Source organism: Cryptotermes secundus, unplaced genomic scaffold (genome assembly GCF_002891405.2).
Source record: "Cryptotermes secundus unplaced genomic scaffold, Csec_1.0 scaffold614, whole genome shotgun sequence".
NCBI classification, from domain to species: domain Eukaryota; kingdom Metazoa; phylum Arthropoda; class Insecta; order Blattodea; family Kalotermitidae; genus Cryptotermes; species Cryptotermes secundus.
In genome coordinates this window covers 703,921-722,623 of record NW_019728501.1, presented here as the reverse complement: position 1 = coordinate 722,623, position 18,703 = coordinate 703,921, and the positions used below count along the sequence as shown (strand labels likewise).

The window sequence follows — 18,703 nt, the reverse complement described above, 5'->3', positions numbered from 1 at the left end:
ACATGTAGTGTGGAGGAAGGGAAGAAGAAAGAACTACAATTAAATTGTTGCACTTAAGACGGAGTTTATCGTATATATATTCTCAACAATTACTAACAGGAACGTGACAGCTATGCGAACTTCTGAGATGTAAGTGATTTGCGTCGCTGCGCCACGTAGTACGCCTAGAAGGTGCTCCTACTCGTATGTTGCATTCAATAAACCATAGAAGAAATATTCAGCATCTATAAGTTATTTTATCGTATAATGGGTTACATGGAGAAGATCTATGCGCAAAATCTATTTTGAGCTTGTTGTGTAATGTGATTATTAGTAAACAATTAGCGTTGGACACCTAACATTACTTACATCATAAATATTGCTGAAAATCTTTTTATATGTAAAAAAAGTTACAAACATGTTAACTGCTCTCGTGTGGATAAAGTGTACCGCGTACCTGCAGCATACCTTCTTTTGCAGAAGCTTATCACTGACTGCTATATGGGCCAAGGAGTTGTCTGTATTCACAAAAGCATGCCCTTGGACCACATTCAGCTCCGCCCCCCATCCCCCTCCCCCCCTAAGATGGAAAGATCCTGTTAAGAAACTATTATATAGCCAACAGAAGTAGTGTGAATTGTCAAAAAGAATTTTGGTAATTACGAATGGACTTCGTCACGAAGATTTCTCTCGAAGAGAAGGCGGACGTATCTTTTAATTAGATCGGAAATTCTTACGCAACTTTGCTGTTGATCCCGCACGTGTTTAGAACTCCTGAATCCTATTCTGAAAATACCCGGTTCGAATCTCCGTGGATCACCGGTCGAGGAAGCTATACCTAATTTCTTTCTAGGCAGGTGCCTTGGTAGGCGCTTAGCAGTGGACTGTGACCGCTTCCTCCCCTCACCATTGTCCGCACACAAACCATCCCATTTCATTCGGCGCTGTATGTGTTTAGGGGACATTCTGTTCCTGTCAAAACTTGGTAGCATCTCTGTAGTCACACACTTTTGATAATAATTAATTTGCTTATCTGTGTTTTCTTTTATTTCAGGTAAGAAATCGCCAGTTTCTATGGGGCTAGACAACGTAACATCTGCTGCCACGTAAGTTCCCTGTACATACCGGTACGGTGTTCCATCGTTTTCTCGAGCTGTTGTCATGAATCGTAGATTAGCTCCATTGAATGTACCATCGGGGCACAGCAGGACCGTGGTTTGTATGTCGTAGTATTTCAAAAGAAAGACCACAGAGCACTGGCGTTGGCTTTTACTTCAGGAATAGATAGTCTGGGTGCAAATCGGGGACATCAGAATTACATACAAAATTATACGCACTCAAACAATACGTTTTCTTAACATCTCATTTATATTTATTCTTTGAATTTAATACGATACTTAACCGAGCCAGTGAAGCGACAGGCTACGGGCTGGAGGATACTGGTTTGTCTTTTGGTACCACACTTTCGTAGCCGTCGTGTCCAGACCGGCTGTTCGTGCCACTCTGCTATCCAGTTGAAGCCGGGGTCCTTCTATCGGTGATAAAGCAACCGGAGCGTGAAATTGCCCATTCATCTCCAAGCAGTACCGAAGTTAGTTATGAATGGGACATTATTTGGCATTCTCCATACGTAGTCATGGTGCGGCGCTTAAACACAGAACTCACCTAAGGTTTACTTGTGTCTTGTAATACAGGCCTGGTCTAAAGGTACAGGGAGTTTTGAACACCCATGGTCTGCGAATTGTAACGACATTCGGAACGTTATCGGCCGTCAGGCATGCCGATTCATCGGCAAAAATATGTGCCTCACATCTGGCGGTGCACCGGTCGCCGTGAAGCGCAGAGCCGTGGAACCGGCCAACAAAGTAAAAATACTCCCTGTATAAAGTTAACGTTGTTTCTGTGCTTAATTAATTAACTAAGCATTACGGCATGAAGACAGACCGCCTCTGTCGTCTAGTGGTCAGCGTTCCTGGATACAAGTCCAGAGGTGCCGGGTTCGATTCACGGCGCTGTCAGATTTCCTAAGAAGTAGTGGGTCTGGAATGGGATCCACTTCGCCTCGTGAGGATAATTGAGGGGCTGTTTCAAGGGAATAGCGGCACCGGTCCAAATTGACGGCCGTGGGGTTCCGTTGCGCTGACAATGCGGCACCCTCTGTCCGTAAAAGTTGGAACTAACCTCGCCGACAAGCGGTGGTCGCTCAGTGGGTATAATTTGCTTGCGGATTACAGGCCACGGAGTTTTTTGCGCCATGAAGACATCGGAGAGTGGAGGTATAGCTCCACCATTCTTGGCTTCGGCACTAGATGGCGAGCGGTCAGCTTTAGTCCCCTGGGTAACATCCCGGAGTCCGTCGCTGTACAGACTGGTACAGAAGCCATTTACGAACGATAAGTGCAATTGTAACGAACCGTACGCAAGTCTTGGCGTGTGGCTGGATGTTTTACATGTTAATGGTCTTGCATGAGGACACGAAATATTCCAATCAAGTCAGAGAGCGAAAACTCGAAGCGCCACACGTCAGCTTCTTATTTGGAAGTCCCGCACGTCGATCTCCGACACTCTGATTATTCTGAATGGGATTTATTATGAATCATCGTCCGTTGAAGGGCGTAACAAAACGCAACGAGCCCTCGTACAAACGTACAAAAATCCGGACAGCTCTGCTTCAACTCGAATATTCCTACACCAGTAAGTTGAAATAATGTATTGGGTTAGTGAGTAGGCGCTTGAATGATACTGCTCTATCTCAGGGAGGAAGAAGTATAGACTCCGTGTAGTCCGCAAGCTAACTATACCGACCGAGCGACCGCCGCTTGTCGGCGAAGTTAGTGCCAATCTTAGCGGATAGAGGGTGTCGCGTGGTCAGCGCAACGGATCCCCACGGCCGTTAATCTCGTTTTTCTAGACCGGAGCCGCTATTTTCCTTGAAATAACTCTTTATCCTCACGAGGCTGAGTGGACTCCGTTCCAGACCCACTACTTCTCAGAAAATCTGGTAGCGCCGGGAATCGAACCCGGGACCTCTGGATCTGTAGCCAGGAACTGTAACTAATAGCGATTATAATAACATGAATGATATGTGCATTGCCACAGGTAAACATGAAGAACCAATTGGTTCTATAAACTATTCGTTTCGCTTCTCAGATGGATCAGCAGCAAGCTGTGGGTGTTTCTACCCGTAATGGAATGGTCTAAACCAACTAGGAAATACAAGTACCTGCAAAACAAGAATTAGCCCTTAATGGACAGGACAAGTCCTCGAACTATTTCAGTAATGGGTATTATGTGCAGCTTCTGCTGTACACTGCCGAATATGACTTTCCTAGATAACCGTAGCGGACTGCAGCTTGTTCCAGGCTATGGCCCCCCCCCCGCATACAGAATGATCTAATTGCAGTGGTAGGGAAGTGTATTGAGTGGCGCAGTAACACAAGACGTAGCAAAAGTTCTGTCTGTGTCTGTCCTGTTTGAGGAAATCCAGACTTTACAAATATTTCTCAGTGTTTCACATGTCCCTGTCTTTTGTTGATGTCATTCCCGGCAGAGTTGCTGACCCTGTTTACACATGTGGCCTATATGGCCCAAGAGTACAGTTTCGAGTGTAAGGTTGTCGGTCAGATTTATATTGGAGCATCTGTCATGGCTGGAAATGTTGGAGGACTGTGGGTAAAGTACAAGAAACGTACCCTCATGCCTTATTTGTGCATCGTTAGAAATGCTTTAAGGCTTTTGCTCCAGGAATCTCGAAGTAATGCAAAAAAATTAAGTGCATTTTATAATGTTGTGGCTTATACTTAAACACAAATTGGCCTTGTTGTTCCTGAAATCTCGTTATATAGCCTCCGCACCGACCACGAACAGAAAACCCAGTTCTGCTGTTGTAGAAGAGTGTTTACCGCGACGTTGCATAGCAGCGCCCTCGGCGCCTACACCATAGAAAGCCAGTCACGTGACAGCCATCTTGGCAGCCTGTTGCCAAGGAACGAACTATAAACATTCACTCTGTTGTTGAGTGTGGTAATGCGACTGAAGGTTGTTTACATGTCGCTGCCTGGAAACGTTCTGACCATCCACGTTACAATATATTAAAGAGTGTCCCATAATATTTGAATAACCTTGCAGTTCATTCAGGTTCCTACCACCACAGGTTTTGTAGCCCACAACGATGGGCAGTGCCTCAGGACCCGTAGCACGAAGTATCCAAACATTTTTTCAAATGGGTTATACGAATCTGATGGAAATCTCAGGATAGCGTACCTTGAGGTCGAGAGTTGAAATGAGTGCTTCCAGGATACGAACCAAGCTTGTTTTTTTCCTTTCATTCCTCCAAATTTCCCTTCCTGTCTTCGTCTGTTCCTTACTCATGGTCGCTAATCACCGAACTGAGAGCTGTATACGTAGAAACTGTAGAGCAGTCAGTCGGTGAGAACGATACAAGAGGTTTCATTTTTGTCCGCCCAGGAACCTGCTTTACTCCAAGTACGATATTCGAGCTTTTCACGCGATGAAGATAAGGCCAAAGTACGAATGCATCTCTTCAGTTAGTGATGACCTTATCTGCCACACGGTAACGACGTCCGGGGCAAACGCTATTACCTTGATGGACTTTAAATTGTTGGGAATCGAGGTGAAGCAGTTACAGCAGAATTTCAGGGCACGGTTCTATGCCTCATTCACCACCTGTTGTATCGCGTTATCGCATATAGTAACGGTTAATATCTTATTTTATATATAACGTTTCGTTTGACATGTCATGTAAAATTATAATCTTAGAATGCTGTAATAAGGCTTCAGGATAAACCGCATTTTTCTCGTGCCCCGAAATGCTGGAATGTGTTGTGCTTGGATTTTGAAGCTATTGTACGTAGGATTTGAAGTACTCACAGAGGTGGTAGGCTATAATGCTATTTAGTCCGCTAAAATTCGACTTTTCGGAGGAGCATGTTGAATCCATCTTCAGGGTCGAATAGACCGAACAAGAAACCAGAGTGAAAACAGGTGGAAAGCACTGTAAGTCTTTCAAAGGACTACACAGCGTTATATAGAACAAAAGATAGAACTGTACTTACTACATGTCTTGTCAGCCTTATTAAAAGGTATACATAAGCATATGGGAACAGTTGACTCGTTTGTTTTATAACGTATTTAGTGGCGGTTTGTTACTTGTCGCTTTATATCCACGAAGTAATCGTTCAGACCGCCGGTCACGGTAGCCGAGCGGTCTAAGGCATGTACTGTCTTCGCTCGCATGGAAACCGGGATCGTGGGTTCGAATCCCACTCAGGGCATGGATGTTTAGTTTGTGTGTGTGCGTTTTTTTCTGTGTTTGTATACAGGTAGAGGCCTTGCGGCGAGCTGATCACCCGCCCAAGGAGTCCTACCGAATGTGTAAGATCTAGAAAAACCGAAGTGAACGGAGAAGTTCATGGAGGTAGGCCTAGGCCCACTGGGGCTGTAGTGTCACGGGGAAAAAAAATCGTTCAGACCGGACTGTTTCGCAGTGTTGACCCACTGTTCACCTGCCGTGACTGACGAAGACAGGAATATTATTCAGAATATCCGGCATCCCGGCTCACCCTCGACTCGATACTTCCCGAACCGACGTTCGGAATGTTGGCGCTCACTTCACATGTTCGTACACTATTACTGTACTTCGCGAAGTACCATATGCGGTACCGCAGTACTTACAAAGCAGTATATGAAGCCTGTATATTCCTGTACGGATACACTCATGTTAACACGTTGTTTTCCTATTAAGAACACAATGAAATGCTTCGGTATATCGCTGGATGTTGGTTGACATTCGTATTATCGTAAAATTGTCTAGAAAATATGGGAGCCTTCACTTCCTGCTACAAGGAGAGCTTTACCGTTATCGTAAAGTGGTGTTTTTTTTAAGTATACTGTTCTGAGAATTGGCGCGTTGTGCAAGCAGTACTACTAGTTCGATTGGCTTACTCTTACACCCACAAGATGATGCAGAACGTTCCTCCTAAACATCGGAACTCTTCTGCGAGATTACATGGCGTCATTCCAGAAGAGACTACTCTCACCGATGTGACATCCTCACATAAGCATCGTGTGTCCATCCATCCATCTATGAATATGTTTATCTACCCATGTACGTACGCTTGCATTTATGCATGCTTGTTAAAACCTGATGGTTTAATTCACGACACATAGCTGGGAACAGATAAAACTACCAGGATCTTCTAAGGAAGGCTCTGGCTCGAAAAGGATATTTTGCCAAAGATGATGATATGGCTGAGGATATAAATGTTACTCATATTGCCCTATATACTTTGATGTGCTTTTAATGTACTGATGTACGAGTATCACTTTTTATACTATGCAGCCCATTACAGTTCCTGTAAAAGTAACAGTTTAAGTAAGATCATTTTAGGGAGGCCGCGCCATAGCTCAAGCGGTTAGTCGCTGACTTCCCACCGCGGCGGCCCGGGTTCGATCCCGGGGTCTGGTCATGTGGGATTTGTGGTGGACAAAGTGGCGCTGGGGCAGGTTTTCTCCGAGTACTTCGGTTTCCCCTGCCAATCTTCATTACACCAGTTGCTCCACAATCACCCTCACCTATCATCTGGGGCTGGTACAATAAGCAAGAAGTGGCCGCAGTACAAGGAACTTAGTCCCACCCCACTAGCAATAAAAAAGATAATTTTTAAAAGTTCGATGATTCACAGGAATTACTAACAAAATACTGACTTCAAATTATGATCCTGGACAGTGTAAGTGTATAAGGAATACACAAATAGCTTACCGAAGCTGTAGCAGTTTAACAGTGAAACAGAAGTAGACTGTAAAGGGTTCTGACGATGGTCTATAATACTCAGAATTACTGGGCTTTTGGACTTCGTCCATCATCCGGTATTCTATAAACGAGAAAACGTTTCGGAAAGTGGATCTGTTTCCATCCTCAGGTGAGGGGGAAGACACCTGTTCTGTTGGGTCTCTTAGAAAGAGTGATTGAGGTTAGCTATTTGTAAGGGACCCAACAGAGTAGGTGTCTTCCCCCTGAGGACGGAAACAGATCCAGTATCCGAAACGGTGTGTTTTCTGGTTTCTAGAATACCGGAAGTTGGACGAAGTCAAAAACCCTGTAATTCTGGCCGACGAGGTGACGTGAACCGTTGTTAAACGCACGTGAATTCAAAACGCCGTGTCACACCGGTTGAGGAAAAGGCATCACAAATTCTGTGCATTAAAGAAGGCAGACTGCCACGAGCTGGTTATATTCGACGAGCGAGAGAGTACTTTATGAACAGAATGAAGAATTGAGCGTACAAGGAAAATCGGCTGATAAGGTTCTGTTATCAAATAATGCAATTCTGGCTCATGTTATCGACGCCGTATAAGTATACTGCAGGTGAGAAAGTGATAAGTCCAATTTGGCATATGCTTTTACATTGTCAAGCTTTCTTTACGTGAATCAATCGATGCGAGAGCTTTCCTAATATGACTGGCACAAAACTGGTCTGACCTCCACGTCACCGTGAACGAGGTACAGGAGATCTGTTTGTAACGGAAGCCCATGGATCTGAAATCTTTTGGAGTAATTAATAGGGTTCCATTTTTGAACAGGACACATTGATGATTCTCGCCGATGGTGAACCAGTACAATGAATTCTGCCCATACGGGAGCCCAAAGAGATATCAACGTTTTTAGCCTTCTTTCCTTGTGTAAAGAAAGTAGGCTTATGCTATCACCATGCTGTTTGTGTCCCTGTGTTAACTTTTGAATGCCTGAACCAGGTTTTATGAAACTTATTATTATTATTATTATTATTATTATTATTATTAGAGGGGGTGGGTTTCCCCATGCACTTAGTCCAGTTACTGGTCCATTGTGCATCCCCCTTTAATTTCTACTGTCGCCATACCCTACCGGTACTGGTGCTTGCTATCAGCCCCGTTCAGCCAACGAGGTCGGCCGTCGGTACCTGATATTTCCCCCATCTACCAGAGGCATTGGGAACTACTTGGGCGGGAAATCCTTGCCTAATTTTGCTCAGAGGTCTCCTAGAGACATGAGGATCTTTTACGTGCCGTAAATCTACGACACGGAATTTTTCCGCCCTTAAAAATTCCACGACCTCCACCGGGTTTGAACCCGCGTACCTTGAGTCATGAGGTGGGAACGTTACCCCTAGACTACGGAGGCCGCTTTAATGAAACTTGGTATGTGTAACATAGCACCTGAACCCATCTCATCGGGGTGCTGCAAAAATCCCACCCATCGGTCTGTGTTTCCGTATGTGTATCCTTCCTGTCGTTGCTAGGCAAAGGCTCCGTAAAACGTCGCGGAATTTGATACGCACTCAACAATAGAATAATTGTTGGACGCGTTTTCTGTGCGGTCCGTGTCGTATCAAAGGAAAGCAGGCGGTTAGTTCCTTCCAGAACTTGTTTCTGTTTCAAAAAGGGTTCGGTTTGCTGAACCGTACACTTCCCTTGTTTTTACGTACTTCTTTGGCGGTGAAGCAGTTACGGTAAGTCTTGCTTCCAGTGGAATCCAAGCAGATGTTAGTATTTTTCCCGTTAAAAACAGGTCCAATTTTATTGAACATCACAGATTCCACGTATGTCTGCCCCGAATTAGGAATTCATGCTTCATATGCGTATGTTGCTGAATGCTCTTTTAAATCGTCCCATTGTATTGCTTTTATTGGCCTGCTTTCCTTGAAGAAATGAAAATAGGTTTACGAGAATTCCATTCTGTCTATAGGAGTATATATGCCTGTGAATCCCCCATACGAAGTTTCGAATGTCTGAACCAATCTTTATTATGAAACTTGATATATGTATTGTGGTACCTTAGCACATCTCAACGGCGTACTTCATAAATCCCTTCCTGCACCGTGTGTGTCTGTATTAATATCCCGCTATCGTTGCTGGGCAACGGCTCCGAAATAACGTTGCAGCGACAACGAATACACATGCAGCAGTGGAAGAACTGTTCGACGCGTCGTTTTCTGTACGGTCCGTCGCGTATCAAGGGAAAGTAAGCGATTAATTCTTCCCAGAACTCTTGTTTCCGTTTCTGCTCTCTGTAGATGGGCCAAATGATTTGCTGACGGCCGGTCTTGATTATTTGCCGTTTGACTTTGTTCCTTCTCATATAAGCACAGTCAGAAAACAAATTACTTGATCAGGTTCCGCTGTGGACATATTTTGTTGTTAAAAGCCTTATTATTAATGCGATAGCTTTTTAAGGAATTTATTAGTAATAAGGGTAATATTGACCGCCTCTGTGGTCTAGAGGTCAGATTTCCTGGCTAGAGATCCAGAGGTCCGGGTTCGATTCTCGGCGCTACCAGATTTTCTGAGAAGTAGTGGGTCTGGAACGGGGCCCACTGAGCCTCGTGAGGATAATTGAGGAGCTATTTTAAGGAAACAGCGGCTCCGACCTAGAAAACCGAGATTATCTGCCGTGGGGATTAGTTGCACTGACCACGCGACACCCTATCCGCAAAAGTTGGCATTAACTTCAGCGACAGGCGGCGGTCGCTCGGTCGGTATATTTCGCTTGCGGTCTAAAACCATGGAGTTTGTTTGTTTGTAAGGATAATATTAAGATGCGTTTTAGAAAACCAGGCTGTCGGTGTTGACTTTATTGAATTGGCTGAGGTCAGAGTGAAATACACTGTGTACTTACATGAACACGGGATGAACTTTCTGGTTCAATAAGAAAACGGGATTTCCTGTCCATCTTTATGCCAGCCACTCGAGGATCCTATGCCATACGGTTTTACATTTTAACTCAGTTACAGAGTTGTTGGACCACAGGTGTGGACACTTCTATTATGTGACTCTCTTAACGGTCCTGATATTATTACAGCTCACTACTGCAGTTTTCTTTGTCCTGTTGCAGCTTTCACTCGGTCGCTGTGCCCTCAAGTTATTGATTGGTTGCAACACTAATAAATCCCTTCACAGCAGGTGCGGCAGTTGTTGCAAAATTCGGCGTTCCACTTTGTGGCTTCGCGATACTGGAGTCCCCCTCAGTTTGTGTGGGTTGGATTTGTTATACCGTGTCAAGCTTCTGAAATGTAGATCAAGAGGAAGCAGTGACACAAACCGTATGCCGTTCTGAGTGTCTAGTAATCAAAATCAAACACTCTACCCTCGTGATTCAGTAGAATACCTCGACAGTACCTTCGAATACAAAGTAATGCGTCATCCTTGAACAAACTTCAGCCGTAAGTGATATGGCCACCCCTACATTTTACAACTGTCGATTGCGCCAGCGAGTAATGGTGGCTCAGGGATGTACAACTACTGCTATTAAATTATAATTTAAGGTAATGAATCTGTTAACACGCAAACGTAGATGGCTTTAGCTTTCTATTGAGTTGTAAGCTAATGGATACCACTGGATGAGTTACTGAATCACTTACTAATTGGCCGAATGAAACGCTTTTGTTTCATTGCGGCGTTCAGGCGAGAACTAAATGATTTTGATCGGGTCTAAAAAGTTACCTGACACTAATTAATTTAAAGCCTGCTTATAAGGGAAGCCAAACACGAACATTTGTCTGTTTCAGGCTTACATTTAATAACCGTCGATACAGCTTCACTGATGACTAGTGTTTTAGTGAAAACCGTTACATGTTTCTGTTTCATGGTACACTAACCAGAAACTGTATTATTGAAATGTAATATTATTTTTTTATCTACCTTATTGAAATGTGAATTCAGTTCTCAAAAGGTTTCCACTCTATTGTACATGGCAAATTTTCTGTGATGTGTCATATAAATATTTCCAAACAAAACAAATTCATACTGGTTGATAATACTACATGAAAGTGCATGTGTACCGTGAGGATGTATGTAAGTGCTATTATTTTAGTTGGCTGTGTATGTAGAATGTGCTCTCTTCTAAATAGTCATAATATTAAGAATGCAATAACCAAGTTTCAATGGCTGATAAAGTTAGTCTAATCGAAGTAAATGTGATCACACGTTGTCCCTTGAGATCTGGGCTGTGTCATAGTCTGAGGTTAACATTAATTTCATTCAGTGTGTCACATAGTACTAATTTGGTTTTGGTTCTGTGGGACTTTTACTCCAGAGTTGAATGTTATGGTGTTAATGTCTTTTGTTATTTCTGGAATATTCTTATTAAAGGTGATTGATTACTTGTTGAGAATTGACCTTAACAATTCCCACTTCATATCTAATGTTAAGAAGATATTGGGAATGGCGATTATTCATCTGTCTAACTATGTTAAGGTATTTTTAAATTTGGGATTGACGGAGGAATACGTTTAGAAATTTGATGTGTAAAGCCGGAGATTTGTATTGTATTGTTATTGTATTGTATTGGAGAGGGTGGGTATCCCCATGTACTTAGACCAACTGTTGGTCCATTGTGCGTCCCCCTATGATATTCTACCAGTCTCTATTCCCTACCGGTACTGGTGCGTGCCATCAGTCCCGACTCAGTCAGCCAGCGAGTTCGGCCTCTACTGGCTGAGCGGTATCTCGATGCTTCTCCCATCTACCAGAGGCGTTGGAGACTACTGCTGGGCGGGAAATGTCCTGAATTTGGCTCAGTGGTCCCCTTGGGACATGAGGTTCTTTTACGTGCCGTATAGCTACGACACGGGACCCACGGCTTAAAGTCCCTCCCGGAGGACTTGTTCCCTGAATCTTTCCGCCCTTAAAAATTCCACGACCTCCGCCGGGTTTGAACCCGCGTACCTTGAGTCACGAGGTGGGAACGTTACCCCTAGACTACGGAGGCCGCTAAAGCCGGAGATACTATTCTGTACCTGAACTCAACTGTCGTGCTCTTTCCGATGTAGATGCTGTGATAAAAATGTGGGCCATCTTAGTGCATGAATGGATTTGAACAAACCTGACTCGGCTTTCGAATAGCGAGTTTATTTTCTTTAAGTATAATTTCGTCAAACGAAGAGTTCTTGTCAAACTAGTTGTCGCTTAGTCGTTCCCAAAATCTCCTATCGTGTCCGAATATTAATGACTCTTCAGATATTTGCGAGGTCCTATCTTCAATCAGACCTACATTTTCATATCCAATTACGATCCATTGTAATATTATCCCCTCGTTTACTCCTAGTTTTCCCAAATGTGTTTCTTCCATATTTTCCGATTCAGATTTTGTACCTATCCTCCCCATAAACGTGCTACACGTTCAGCCTTCTCTTATTTGTCTTCATTTAGACACTAATAAAATTTGGTCAGGAGCACTAGTTATGAAGTTCCTCATTGTGCAGGTTTGTTCATTCCTTCATACCTCATATAAGCGGAAATTTACAACGAAAATAATCTCGATGCCATTTCGAATGGCAAGAATATTACAGTCCTTTCAGCCTTCTGTTTCTGTCGCCACACGACAAATTCGTGTCATGGGACCGGTGTCATCATTTCGAATTAATGTGAGCGTCTGTAAACTGAAGCAGTAACCTTATTGCCTCGAGTGTAATTAGTCTACGCATTTTAATCGAATAGGTAAGCTCGTTCGGTAATGCTGCTCATTTCCTACGGGATATACTGTGTTCGAATGTTGTTTCCATTTCGCTGTATCTGTTTATCCCCTGATCTTTGACGTCTGAAGTTGATAGCTCTGACGGCTATGACAGGCCTACAGGGTGTCCCACGGGAAGGTTATAGTTACTCTGCTGGCCACAAGAGCTCGGCATTGGGCCATATCCCGAGACATCCGAGTTCAGTTTTCAAATGCTTAATTAAATAACTTTTAAGATACGTAATTGATATTTACCTTTCAAGTTTTTCTCCAAAATTGTGTTGACGGAGCGCCGTCTATTAACCTGCAAGTTAATTAGAATGTGGCAAGACAAGACTCAGTTAATTACGTCTGATATAGCAGTACAGGACTCCACTGTCTTTGGAATAAGCCGTAGATGCAATGGCTTCAGTATTTGTATTTTTGGTGTAGAACATATGCTGTAACGCTCTTGGAGAAAGCACACAGATTTTGAAGTAGATTCTAAATGGCTCTGGCGATGGTAACACTCGAAATTACGGTATTTTTAAGTGTGTAGTGTACCGGACGATGGATAAAATAAAAATCCCAGTAATTTTGGTATTTACTTTTTGTAAACAGAGGTTTGTAACAGCCGTACAAGACCTATCACAAGAAACCATATAGATTTATATAGACTTAATAAACATAAATATGTAATAAAAGGTCGAAGATTTGTGCTGTAAACATGGTGCTGTCAGCCACAAACTAGTTTTATATACGTATGCATGAAATTTATTGTGCCAGGCCCTTGAACCACTCAGACAATTTGTACGAGAAAGTGGTCTTGTGACTACAACATAAATAAACTGTTAAACTAATATTTCCATATGGCTGTTTAACTGGATAATTTACATTGTCGAGCGGAACCATTATTTTGGGCAACAGCTGGAAGAGACGGTCGATGCAAGCGGACATAGTTTAGGCTTTTTAAAAACAGTATCAAATTATTCTCCTGCAGACTCAGGAAGGACCTTTTTCGATATCGACACGTGTCCATAGCAAGATCTCAACCGTAACCTCCCCCACTACAATCCAGGAATGCCAGTCATTAGATTGCAACACAGATATCATGTTTGGACATTATCCATCGCCTCGTCTTTATCTAAACACCATCCTGCTTTTTTTTTTTTTTCAAAACAACATTTCGGAGACTGGATTCTGTCTTCGTTTTCAGGTAAAACCTTCTCAGTTGGGCACAGTCGTTAGAGCTAGTCGATTTTCAAAACAGCGTTTCGGAGACTGGATTCTGTCTTCGTCTTCAGGTAGAACCTACTCAGTTGGGCTCTGTCGATTGGGCCCAACTGTGTAGGTTTTACCTACGAAGACAGAAATCAGTCTTCGAAACGCCGTGTTTTGAAAAAAAAAATAAACAGGACGGTTTTTAGATAAAGACAAGAAAATGGATAATGACCAGAAACACAATATTTGTACCAATGTACCATCGTCACAAACTTTTAGATCTTAATTAAATTGCATTGTTCAGTGCACATAACAGTTACGTATTGATTGTGCAGAACATTTGACGTTACGAGATGTAACTTCTAGAATTCCTAAAGAGTATTTAAATTGTAGAGACCTGCGATGGACTGAATTTGAGACCGGAAAGGTTAAGCAAGAAATGACAGCAGAGTTTTTGCGGGAAGAATGGACACTGAAGAGCGTGAGAATAGCATTAATTTTCAGTCGGAGTTAAATGGTTTAAACTGACACAAAGTGAGGCTCAAATGAGAAGCTTCTCTTGTATCGTTGTTGGAACGTACGATAATTAATTGTAAAAACAATATTTAATGTATTTAATTATTTGGTATGTAGGTAACGCCCTGGATCTTCAAAGCATGTGGCTCGAATATTGGGCCTATAACCCGCTGTCATGCTGGGGGGATTCGTGGTCTATCATGCTTCATGCAGACGAATACAGGTGCCGTGCTTTTAAATATGTCACGACCGCTTCCTTTCAAATGCTTACCTATCCACAATTCATGATGCTTCATTTCATTTGGCCCTCTGTAACTTTGCTATTGAAACAATGTCGGTGTTTAACACAAGGATCGATTCATGTTCAACCAAGAGTGGTATATGATAGGATATTCACTCCACTCCCTTTTCGTAAGCTAGCATTTGCTTACCTTTTATGGAAACTGAAAGTTAATAACATGTGCACAAGAAGACGCGTCTGGTCCTGTTCTGAGCCAACTAATCCAGTCCACTTGTTTGATCAAGAAGAGTTCTAGCTTCAGGGTATAACGCTGTATAGGCCCATTGAAAGTCAGCCGATGTTTGGGAGGAACATGTCGCCTCCATCTTCAGATCTGAAGGATGAGCCAAGCAAGAAATCGGAACGACTCAGACATGAAGGAAAGCTGGTTTCTTCCTTGGCTTGCTCTTCAACCCTGAAGGTGGAGGCGACATATTCCTTGGTAACGTCGGTTGTCTTTCAGCGGACCACACGGCGTATTCTTCCAGAGGATGCAGCTCCAGTAACCACCTCTGTGGGAACCTCGAATTCTTTCATCCAATTTAATGTTACCCTTTTATCTACGCCTACCATAGCAGACTCTTGTTGAAGACATGATTTCATTCAGGCTTGTCCGCAGTTTCAGAAAGACGTCATAGGAGCAGGAGCTTAAGGGAGAATTAGTAGTGGACCAGGATTTAGTCTGCCAGATACCGTAATTTTAAAACCTTGTTTTTCTGATACAGCTGAGTATTCCCCCCCCCCATGTGGTCTCCCCCATCAGGTATATTTACTTGATATTTTCTTTGCATTTCCCAATAGGAAATTAAGAGGACGCTGTGATTTTGTTTCGTAACTGCCGTGACAGTGCTTTGAAGAATAATGAGCAAGTGCTAGGTTCGTTTAGGTACAGCGGGGGAGTTCAAAGTTGGTATCGAGTAAAATGCTCACTTAATTTTATTTAGTTGTTGTTCAATGGAAAAAAGATGAGAATATTAAATTGGAACAAGATACGAACGTCACAGACGTGCTAGGCTGGAGGTTCTAGCGGTGGTGACGCCGTGTGGTCCGGTAGTCGTTTACCGACTTGTCAGAGAAACGAACTGCCTGCAATCAAATCTGCTTGCTGCATATTTCCAGTTGGTTGCTTGCTTGAATTTTTCTTCGGCCGTAACGATGGAAGCAGTACGTTCCTCCGAAACGTAGATGACGTACCGGACAACACGGCGTCACGTCCCAGAATATAATACTCATCACACACATCAGTGCCGAGCATGGGTTTCGGTATCTTCACCAGCGGAGAGGGCATACTATGTATATCGAGCTCCAATTTTATGGTCGAGCGGGCAGACTCTTGGTCTCTGTGCCCGAGTTTCATGGGCATTGCACATTCATTGGCTTTGTTGATGCACAATGATCCATTACATAATCGATTTTGAAACACTGGCTGATGATTAACTGCCCCCAAGTAATAACAAAATCGAGTTTTGATTCGTATGAAAGTACAACCAGACAACTTCAAGTATGCCAGTAGGATATGTGTGTCCCGCATGCTTGTCCATGTAGTGTGGGGTTGAGACGCTATGACGTGGCTAGAATAGTGATCAGTTACACAGTTTTGTGTCAAGGATCTGGAAGCAATGCAGGTTTCTGTGTAAGCCTATAATTTTAGAGTAACAATTTCAATAGACGCAATATGACGAGACGTTGATGGCGAACACCCCAGTGTATATAGTGGGAGAGCGAGAAGGAATGAGATTGATTTGATTTGTTGATTGATTTGTTGTTATAAGATGCTGTTTAAATTCAGACACTACATCAGACGAAAGAGGAAATGATCGCAGTTGGTCAGTAGGCAAGAATTTGGAAGATATAATGCGGCGTGCCGCCTAAAATCCAGAATATCTGAGTCAAAGCGGCCATCCATTGTTAGGCAGCGGCTCCGTATCCACGGTTCCGTATCGTTGTCGGGCTGACAATGAAATAGGTTCACGCGACAACGCGTGCGTAACAGTCGTTACCACGCAAGTGAAAATCCAGAACTTGTGAAGTACCTGCGGTAACAAATACACTAGCCCACGGGGAGATAGAACACGTGAAACGCAACCTTTGAAGATGGTGTCTTCTAAGCCGTCCGACTGTCGGTTATAACAGACCAGGATAATTGAGAACAGGTCAGGATACAGAACAGAGGAGAACAGAGCTCAGAACAAAGGCGAAGGGAGCAGAGCTGAGAGCAGAAGAAACCAGCTCAGCTAAGAACCAGAAGACGACAGACCAGTCAAGTTTCATCGCCCGGAAGACGTTATTTCAGAGAGCTTGATATTGTAAATGGCTTATGCATTAAACAGCTTTATCTAATCCGGAACCCATTATCTTCTTGTCGCGTTACCAGGGTACGTGACAGTTCTATCCTGCCGTTCCTCAGGAATGTCTGAGGACACCCGTGGAATCCGTCAGGCCGACAGCTACGTCCAGTTTGGGACGTGTTACCTTCCGAATACAAACGTAGACTGTTGATAATACACATACTTTGCTCGATGGTATGTTTCAAGGTAATGCACCTGGAACTATTTACGGGGCACTGCGAAGAGTACGGAGAACACAGACCGAATTGCTTCTGTAGCTGGAAATGTAATTCAGTTAAAGATTTTGGCGTAGTCTTACAATATCTAAGTCAATATAAACATCAAACTACTACGGTGACTTGGTAAAATCGCCTCTGCGTAATTGAGCACTGCGCAATGAAAACGGATGCGTGAAGGTACGGCAGTTCAGATGTTAACAGTCTGTTAATTTCGGAGGTATTATAGATTGGATCGATAGGCGTCTGTGTAGATAACAGTGAATAAGCAGTGTTCTCCGGGTTGTGGGTTGGATGAAAAGGAGTCGAAGCTTCACCGTTAACTGTGGTATGCTAATTGCACTGTTGCTCAAGCCAGGGAACTGGGCAGATTTTTCGGCTTCGTGAAATTCAGTAGGCTATTATGGTCCGGGCACTTGACTAACATACGGTGGCAAGTAGTGTAGTAGTAGACTTCAGTATCACCAATATTGAACCTTCGGGTTCTGCTGTGAGACAGAATTCTACACATGCGCTCTCCCGGAAAGGCTGAAGAAACACAGAGATGTCCTTAAGGATCGGAATTGCAGTTGTTTTCGAACTCTTACACTTTGAAAAGATGGTAATGTCTTGTCAACTCCAAATGTTGTCTGGCTAATCAGTTATGTGTTATATTTAATAATGCCTTGTGGAATATATGACGAGGGTTAAGACGAGCAGGGCATGTATTTTATTTGTGGCTCATTTAATGACACTGTCTTTATGTTTGGCTGTGCAGAGACGAATAATAAGATAATACCGAATAATGCATGTGGAAAGTAGCAAGATTTGAGGTATTAACGCGGCATTTGTCTGGAGGGACTTAGGAGACACACGAAAAACTTCGGATTGTCGGAGTCCGGTATGATGTTCGAATACAGGAACTCCAGAATCAGACGAAGCGGTAAGCTTGTCTGAACTTGCTTGGTGGGGGGCATGTAATATGCCCGAAAACAAGAAATGAACACACTGTTAGTTCTAAACCTAAGGTAGACACCGTTTTCAAGACGGAGTCGTATATGGGTGGATAATAGACCTACCGACAGATTAATAGGTTATTTAACGACGCTTTTCAATGGCATATGTTATTTAGCGCCGAAAGGGAGGTAAATGTGCTTTGCAGAAGGAATGACCTGTAGAGCCGTTACTAAGAGGTGACTCGGTAGACATCAGCCGTTGCTAGGTGATACCCGCACGCAACAATGGAGGTGTCACGATACGTGATGCGTACAGCTGTTGCTATGTAGCGCCCGCTGTTTACGCATGCGCGGTGTCCCCATAATGGAAGAGGTAATACGTGCGGTGTTTTCTGTAGTTCCGTTCCGAGGTTATATGACTCGACCGACCGCTTTCTGTCGAGCTAATTGCAGTGCGCTTGAGGGTTCAACTGTGGAGTGTTAATCAGCGAACAACGGAAGTAAGATTCGTTACCACAGACCGTCTAGTTGAGACACGACAGAGGAATAGCTATTGTAGAGAGTTGTAAAGGGCAGTGAAAGTAGATTGAGAAGACTTAGTGTGGCGTGATTTGTGGTGTGGAAAACAGCAGTAGTGTAATAATTATTTGTAGTTATGACCTGTGTAAATCTATTCACCAATCTAAACCCCTGTCTGTAGTCACTAATACACCTGACAG

At 43.3% G+C, this 18,703-nt stretch overlaps 1 protein-coding gene and 1 long non-coding RNA gene across 7 annotated transcripts in view; one reads left to right on the top strand and one right to left on the bottom strand.

The window, feature by feature from the left end:
* LOC111865222 (ephrin type-A receptor 4-A) overlaps positions 1-18,703 on the top strand; it is a 550,534-nt gene that overhangs the window by 323,875 nt on the left and 207,956 nt on the right. The gene's annotated exons all lie outside the window — the stretch shown is intronic.
* LOC117282373 overlaps positions 9,610-18,703 on the bottom strand; it is a 102,817-nt gene continuing 93,723 nt past the window's right edge. Inside the window, exon 3 of the long non-coding RNA XR_004513104.1 lies at positions 9,610-10,042. This is a non-coding gene — a long non-coding RNA (uncharacterized LOC117282373). The remainder of the gene's footprint in view (positions 10,043-18,703) is intronic.